The 7904-nt window shown below is 39.7% G+C and overlaps 1 pseudogene; it reads right to left on the bottom strand.

Annotated features, from left to right (window-relative positions):
* Nucleotides 1-485: 485 nt before the first annotated feature.
* On the bottom strand, nt 486-6838 carry LOC106456444 (uncharacterized; annotated as a pseudogene).
* Nucleotides 6839-7904: the final 1066 nt, after the last annotated feature.

Below are 7904 nucleotides of genomic sequence, written 5' to 3'. Positions count from 1 at the left end.
TGCCTGCCACACAGCGATCCATGACACTGGAAAGTATTCACAGAGTTTCACTTGTTCCCCATTTTGTCAAGCTTCCAGCCTTATTAAAAAAATTGATTGAATTCATTCATGACATCAAAATTCTACACATGATACAAAAATATTTTCTTTAAATTCTTGCAATTTTTTTACACAATAAAAAACGTTATAAAATATACATAAGTATTCATAGCCTTTGCTCAATACTTTGTTGAAACACCTTTTACTATTACAGCCTCAAGTCTCGAATATGATGCTGCAAGCTTGGAACTATTTTGGGGCAATTTCCCCCATTCTTTTTTGTAGAACCTCTTGACTTCCATTAGGTTGGATAGGGCACATTGGTGCAGAGTCGTTTTCAGATCTCTCCAGAGATATTCAGTCCACTCAGGAACATCACAGATTGGCCTTAAAACTACTCCTTTCAACCTAGTCTGAGATCTAGAAAGGTCTGGAGTAAGTTATCATCAAGTATGTCTTTGTACATTGCTGCATTCATCTTTCCCTCGACTCTGACCAGTATCCTAGTGCTGCTGCTGCCAAAAAAGATCCCCCGAGCATGATGCTGCCACCACCATGCTTCACTGTATAGGTGGTACTGGCCAGGTAATGAGCAGTGCCTTTTCTCCAGACATGACACTTTGCATTCAGGGCAAAGAGTTCAATCTTTCATTAGACCAGAGAATTTTGTTTGTAACGGTCTATCAGGTGCATTTTGGCAAACTCCAGATGGGCTGTCATGGGCTTCTTAATGAGGAGTGGCTTCAGTCTGGCCACTCTACTAAACAGGCCTGATTGGTGGAGTGCTGCAGAAATGGTTGTCTTTCTGGAACGTTCTGCTCTCTCCACAGGGCAATGCTGGAGCTCTGTCAGAGTGAGCTTGGTCACCTCCCTCACTCAGGCCCTTTTACTCTATTTACATAGATTAGCTGGGCACCCAACTCTAGGAAGAGTCCTGGTGGTTCCAAACGTCTTACATTTAAAAATGATGGAAGCCACTGTGGTCATTGGGACCTGCAGTGTTGCAAACGTTTTTCTGTACCTTTCTGTAGATATTTGCCTCTATACAATCCTGTCTTGGAAGTCTGCAATTCCTTGGAACTTTTGGCTTGGATTGCTCTCTAACATGACCTGTAACTATGGGGCCTTATGTAGACTTATATGAACATCTGACAGATGATCAGTGATCAATATGATGCACTTGAGCCCAGTTTTGGGTATCATGACAAAGGTAGTGAATACTTATGTACATGTTTTTATTTTTAAGAAATTTGCAAGATTTCCAAACATTTTTTTGTCATTCTGGCATATTATGTGAAGAGTTCTGAAGTGATCCATTTTAGAATAAGACTGTAACAGACTCCAGAAGCACTGTACCTGTTTATTTATCTTAAGAACCTGCCTTAGTCAAAATATGTATAAGAATGGCCAAAGTGGCCATTATCTGCCAAGGAGACAGTGCCGTAGACAGTTAAAAATCATTTTGTATCACTGTGCTGGCATTAGTTCTTAATTTGTGTTTGTGCAGCAGTTTGCTGGGAAGGAGAAATAATCACAGAGAGGGATAAAAAGCAAGAGACTGAATAAACTAATTATGAATGTCAGCGCTGTCCTTGTGTGCCCCTTGGACACAGTGGAAACACTGGGGAGAAGAGCGTCATTGCTAAGCAGTCATCTCTCTTTAATAACACGGACTACCCTATCTATGATGCATTGGGTGTTCCGAAAAGCCCCTTCAGTGACAGGCTCATGAAACCATAATCTACAAATCTATGTTCTGTGCCTTTGTTGGTGCATTGATATGTATTTTGGAATAGCATGAGACTATAGTAATTTAATTCCCCCTCATCGTGTAGTGATATAAAAGTGAACAGGCAGAGAGAAATGCATCACTACACTCTCACATTATTGATGTAGTGTGTGTCTGTAAGTGCACAAGAACACACTTTTGACTACCTTAAACTGAAACCAATGAAGTAATCACTGACTAAACATATTTTATGTGTATATGCACGTGCATTGTATTATTGCCTACACATTTTTCCTGTTATTTCCACAACTGTCATAATAATAGGTATGCCTCTGTAATCCTGCTTTTATTTTACTTGAACATTAACTGCTGGGAGTTTGGGAGTCAAGATATGCTGTTGCAAAGCAATAAAGTAAGTCATCTGTCTTAAAGGGTACAATAGCTAGATATAGTATTTATTAAGTTTGAGATTCTGATTCAACCAAAGTGATTTTGCTTGACTGAAATATCATTAAAAAACATTAAAGGAAGACTGATTACCCTCCAGCAAATGCGTGAATAAGGATCACCGAGCATTGTCTTTGAGATGTAGCAGCATGTGCAGTGTTTTCATTCCTTTCTTTTCATAATTATTTTAAAGGAACCGCCAACTTCAAAGGCGTCGTTGTCAGAAGATGCCTCTCCCTACTGTTGTGTTTCCAGTCCCATACCCAAACATTTCTTCAACACAAATGGAATTAAATTAATTGCAAAGGAGACTGGCAGCAGGGAGGAAGTGACTCAGGTAAGAAAAGTCTCGCATTAATATGGAACAGATCATTTACATACGAGGACTGACTTGCACAGAGAGAAGTTATCCTGAAGTTCAGTAACTTTACACTATAATTTATACATGTTCTTGTATGCATGCACATTTCCCTGGATATATATATATACTTCTTTGTCTTCTTTGTCGCATTAAAACTATCGTGTTGCTGTAATCTGATTACTTTTTTACTATTGCAAAATAGTAATTAGATTACTGTTACTTTCCCGTAAGCAGGCTGCATTACTGCATTACTGCATTTGGTTTGTGAGGGTGTCTCATGACAATGACGTAAGCATGTGCAACAGCAACAGACGCATGTAGATCAACAATGGATAATATGGAGTGCTGGGACGGGAATGTGAAATTCACAGAGAAACCCCCGGATCCCCCCACTGACATGAACGCTTTGGCACCAGGCAAACCTCCGACGGCTCCACTTCTGCTAAACAGGTGAAAACAGATTTAAGAGTGACAGGAGTATTTAAGAGTGCAGCTAAATCTTTGATTTTAGTTATTTTTTGCTGTGTTTTACTTTCATCTATTTGAAAGAGTGAGTGTAAACACAAAAAATAATTATAGTTTATATTCTGGAATATTCAGAAAATAGGTTTAAATGTTAAACAAATTACTTCAAGTCAAAGTCTGTTGCATATAATTTCATTTTTGCTTGATGCAATGTGCATAAAATTAAAAGATTGAAATTAATAAAACAAGTTTTAAAAAGAGATTCAGTTTTATATGATGGATGTTGCAGAAAAAATAGAATTGGGCTGAAAGGTCTATTACTTTATAACATATTCAGGTTGTGTATCATGTTTTTAAAAAGTAACTAAGTTATAAAGTAACTAATTACTTTTGAAAATAAGTAATCAGTGAAGTAACTGGATTACTTTCTTGGAGAAGTAATTAGTAACTTATTACTATTTTCAAGTAACTTGACCAACACTGGTGCCAGTTACTTAAACTCATCCACCTTAACTACCTCTGTCTCACCAGTCTAGTTGCTTCACTCTCACATACACACACGTATTTTGTCTTGCTTCTACTGAATTTCATTCTTCGTCTCTCCAAAGCATACCCCCACCTCTCCAGGCTATCTTAGACCCGCTCCCTACTCTCACTACAGATCATAGTATCATCTGCAAACATCATAGTTAACAGAGACTCGTGCTTAACCTCATCTATTAATCTGTCCATCACCACTGCAAACAAGAAGGGACTCCACTAAATGGCTCGATTAAAGATGCAGTTGCTTCTATTCACAAAACCACATGATCGGCCTTATATATCGACAATAAATCCAAAATGTTTGGGGGTTTTTTTTCTGCTTTATTCATCAAACCTTTATTTTTTTGTGATTTAATGGTTTTCTAGATTGCACACATTTCATCTGATTGATTATTTAGCTACAACGCTATTATCTTTTGACAATAACCTTTAAAAAGGGCAGTGTGATATTACTTTAAGTGTCCCACACTCCCTATATTTTTTTACTTTTTCCTTTTAACCACTAATGCACCACACACATACAGTGTCTCATAGCCTCCCTTCTCTGTATGTGCATGCTGTCTTGCAATTTAATGAATGGAAATAGTCTCTTACTACACTTAGTGCTGTGCCATGTGGCAGCCACAACAAAGTGATCACAAACCACAAGGGCGAAAATAAATTGCTAGAGGAAGGGGAAAAAAACGCCATTTCTAGAATAGTGGGAGATATTGCCTCCTGTGCACCATCCTATGCTATGATACGTTACAGGCACATGTAAGATAGTGTGATTGTTACATAGCTCTTATTCTCTAACAAAAGTAAGATGAAGGTCAGAGGCATGTCCAAAGTCAGAGGCAACTGAATCAATATCTAAAGCGGTGCATTTTTCCATTTATTATATTTTCTTATTATTAGTTTAGAATATATTTAGCACTCTAGAGCTATGAATCTGTGATTAATAATTTTACCCCTTTTGCAAGCTGTTAATAGAGTTCCTCACTTTTTAATCATTTTACTGTCACAACAAGTCATGCTGCTAATTTTTATATCAACCGTCCACCCACTACCACCACTGATAAATCCCTTCTTTCAGTTTTAAAATAGGGTTTAAATGTTATTCTGTGGTTATGGCGAATAGAGAAAGGGGAAATAAATGTGCTCATTACTGGGAAACACTACTGTTCCACATGCACCTGAAAAAATCCACAGAAGTAAAAAATTGGAGGTAATGTCTTATAAATATACCATCCACATAGCTAGTCGATTCCATGCAACTTATTTGATGTGATTAAACAGCTGCGATGTTTTTAAATGTGTCAAATTAAATTATGTGTTATTGTAAAACGGTCTCCAATACTAATACTGTTTTAATACTGTCATTATATCACCTGAATATTCTCTGTAAATTAAATTTAATGAAACATACAGCAGGTATCAAGTTTGGTTTCTCTTCATATGTGACCCTAACCCTCTAACAACTATTTAAAACAAAAATGGGTTAAAGTGGGGTTTAGTATTTGAAATTACTTACCATTTTAAAAAAAAGACTACTCAATTTATGCTCACTTCTTTTTACTTATTATCTGGGTAGATGAAACATGAACACAACATGAACTGAAACATTTACATTTGCTTCATGAGCACATCACACAGATGAGAAGGAAAAGGGATTTGGTAAAGGTTTAAGTGGGTCATTGGATGTCTGTATTTTCTTATTACTGAGCACTGACTGCACCATCACTGGAAGCGAAGCCAGACTGCAGGATGTGAAAAATGAACCAATTCATTAGTAGTATTATTATTACATGTATTAACCTACCAATGTTCCAGCACCTTCAGTAACCCACTTTAACCCTTGTGTTTAAAGCAAAAGAATAATAGGGTCATGCTCTGGTTACCATGAACATTGGGATAACTGCTTATGCTGAGTCCCATATTAAAAAGCAGAAAATAAGTTCTAACAAAAGTTCTAACAAAATGCACAGATTTCTTATTTATTTATTTATGGTTTATCACTTGCTGAGCTCCACTGCAGTTAATACCATGTTTTTTAGGTGCGCCTTGTTTGTGCCACCTTGGACCCCTTGCCTCAGAACTACCTTCAAACATGCCTCAGAGATTGTGGTCCATATTAAAAAGATAGCATGATTGTTGCTAATCTGTTGGATCAGTGCAGAGAATCTACTGTCACCATCCCAAAGGTGCTCTAGAACTGGTGACTGTAGAGGCCATATGAGTAACGAGAACTTGTAATTTCAGGAAACCAGTTTGAGATCATTTGAGCTTTGTGACATGGTGGGTTAGCCTGCTTGAAGGGATGAACATAGTAAGCAGCAATACTATTCTTCTGATGTAGCCAACTTCCGTCAAGGTTTGATGTGTTGTTCCTTCAGAGATGCTCTTCTGCAGACTCTAGTTGGTAATGAGTGGTTATTCAAGTGTCTGTTGTCTTCCTATCAGCTCAAAGCAGTCTGGCCATTCTCCTCTGACCTCTAGCAGCAACTGCCACTCAATCAATAGTTTAGATTTTTCAGCCCATTCTTTGTAAACCCTAGAGACAGTTGTGGAAAATCAATACTTAGATACTTATACTTAGAAATACTCAGAAAACCCGTCTGGCATCATCCAATGTTGCATCTGGGGTATGATGGAAGTCCCAAAGAGCCACAGAAAGAACTTCTCAATAAAGAATGGATGTTGTATTTATTATTCAACAGATTTACAAACACACCAGTATGAAATAATCTTGGGGTGAGCTAAGGCCAAAATAACAAACAAATGGAGTTGCCTACCAATGCAAACTGAGATAACCTAAAGAGAAGAAACAAATGTGTTACCTCCCCATGATGATATAAACAAGAGAAAAAAGTCAAACTTCACAAGTTAGAGCAAATACTAGTGTAGCTGGTTTGATGATGGGGAAAATAAAATGAAATATGCAGTGTGATAGGCTGAATAGATATTTGCATCAACAAAGAGTTGATGCAAATATCAACAAAGCTAACATATATCTACAGGGTTATAAATGATGAATCGTGATTAAAACACACATTACCTTACATATTTTCCCCCTCACAAAACCGATCGATGCTCTGCTTCTTTTCTTTTTGTCTCAATGCAGTACTTGTTTTGGTTCTTTTTCTAACTTCGCTCAGTGTTTCACTATGGGAATTGCCTCGGCGTGACCAACTAAGGAAGTTCCAATGACACCACATCTGTCTATGACAGACCTGTCGAGCCACGCTCAGGGCTCCACCCCCACATTCTAACATGGCCGACCAGTCCCTCCTAACTCATTCTTGCTTTTGTCCTGTGAGAAACTACTTTGAGCTCCCTCAGCGCATCCAGGCTAACTTGATTAGCTGCTTAACAGTTCTCAGAGGTCCCGTGTAGGAGTATGTCACCGAACACAGTTTTTCTGGTTCCAGTTTGGATCATGCTGAGTAAGTCCTATGAAAGAAGTGTACTTATAGCTACATTGTGGAACAGCATTCGCATCAGGCGAGCTGTTCCAGCGGTTCCTGGTTTTAGTTATCGAGGTGGCGGACGTTGTGTAACTCAGGCTAACGCGTTATGGCGAGCTGTTCTTTCAGTGTCCGGCTAGCATTAACTTGTTAGCAGGCCTCGTTAGCTTGTAGTCGACCAAGGGTTCAGTTAGCATTAAGTTGCTAACAATATTGGCTAGTGGAGTGCAGCTAACGTGTCACGACGAGCTGACTCCCGTGGTGACTAGCTCGGATTTAACCCCCGCTGCTAGTCCTAGCTACGTACAGGCTAACGTGTCGCGACGAGCCTGGTGTAGCCTAGTCTCACGCCTTTCCTCTAACCATGTCTTTGGCTCCTACTCCTGCCAAATGGTCAAAGGCCAAAGAGGCTGTATCCCGCCCGTGCCTCACATCATGCGGTCATCTCGGGCAGGGAACCTCATCCAAAGTGCATCTTCTGTATGGGTGCCAAGCATGCTCAGGCTTCACTGGCGAACCCTCAGGGATGCCCACACTGCATGTTGATGCCAGAGAAAGTCCTGGAAAGGAGGCTGAGAGTAGCAGTAACGAACAGTCAGGACATCTGCCTGTCGGCCGCTACTGCTACAAGTGATATCCGTCATCCGCGAGCCTCCACAAGCTGGGCGGACATGATGAAAGAAGAGTCCCCGCTCATGCCCCCATCGTTCAAGGACCTCCTCGATCAAAACGTGGGTGAGCCGGGTGGTGAGGACACGGCGGGCGATGCCAACTCTGACCTCCTCGACCTACAGGACATGGATGAGGAGGAGGATGACTCTACCTTTCCTCCCCAGCAGTCCAGGCCACCAAGTGGGGCTGAAGTTGCACCCCC

The sequence above is a fragment of the Pundamilia nyererei genome, unplaced genomic scaffold (assembly GCF_000239375.1).
Source record: "Pundamilia nyererei isolate P.nyererei 1_Seehausen unplaced genomic scaffold, PunNye1.0 scaffold00227, whole genome shotgun sequence".
Taxonomy (NCBI): domain Eukaryota; kingdom Metazoa; phylum Chordata; class Actinopteri; order Cichliformes; family Cichlidae; genus Pundamilia; species Pundamilia nyererei.
The sequence above is the reverse complement of the archived record's forward strand: the minus strand, read 5'-3'. Positions and strand labels throughout refer to the sequence as shown.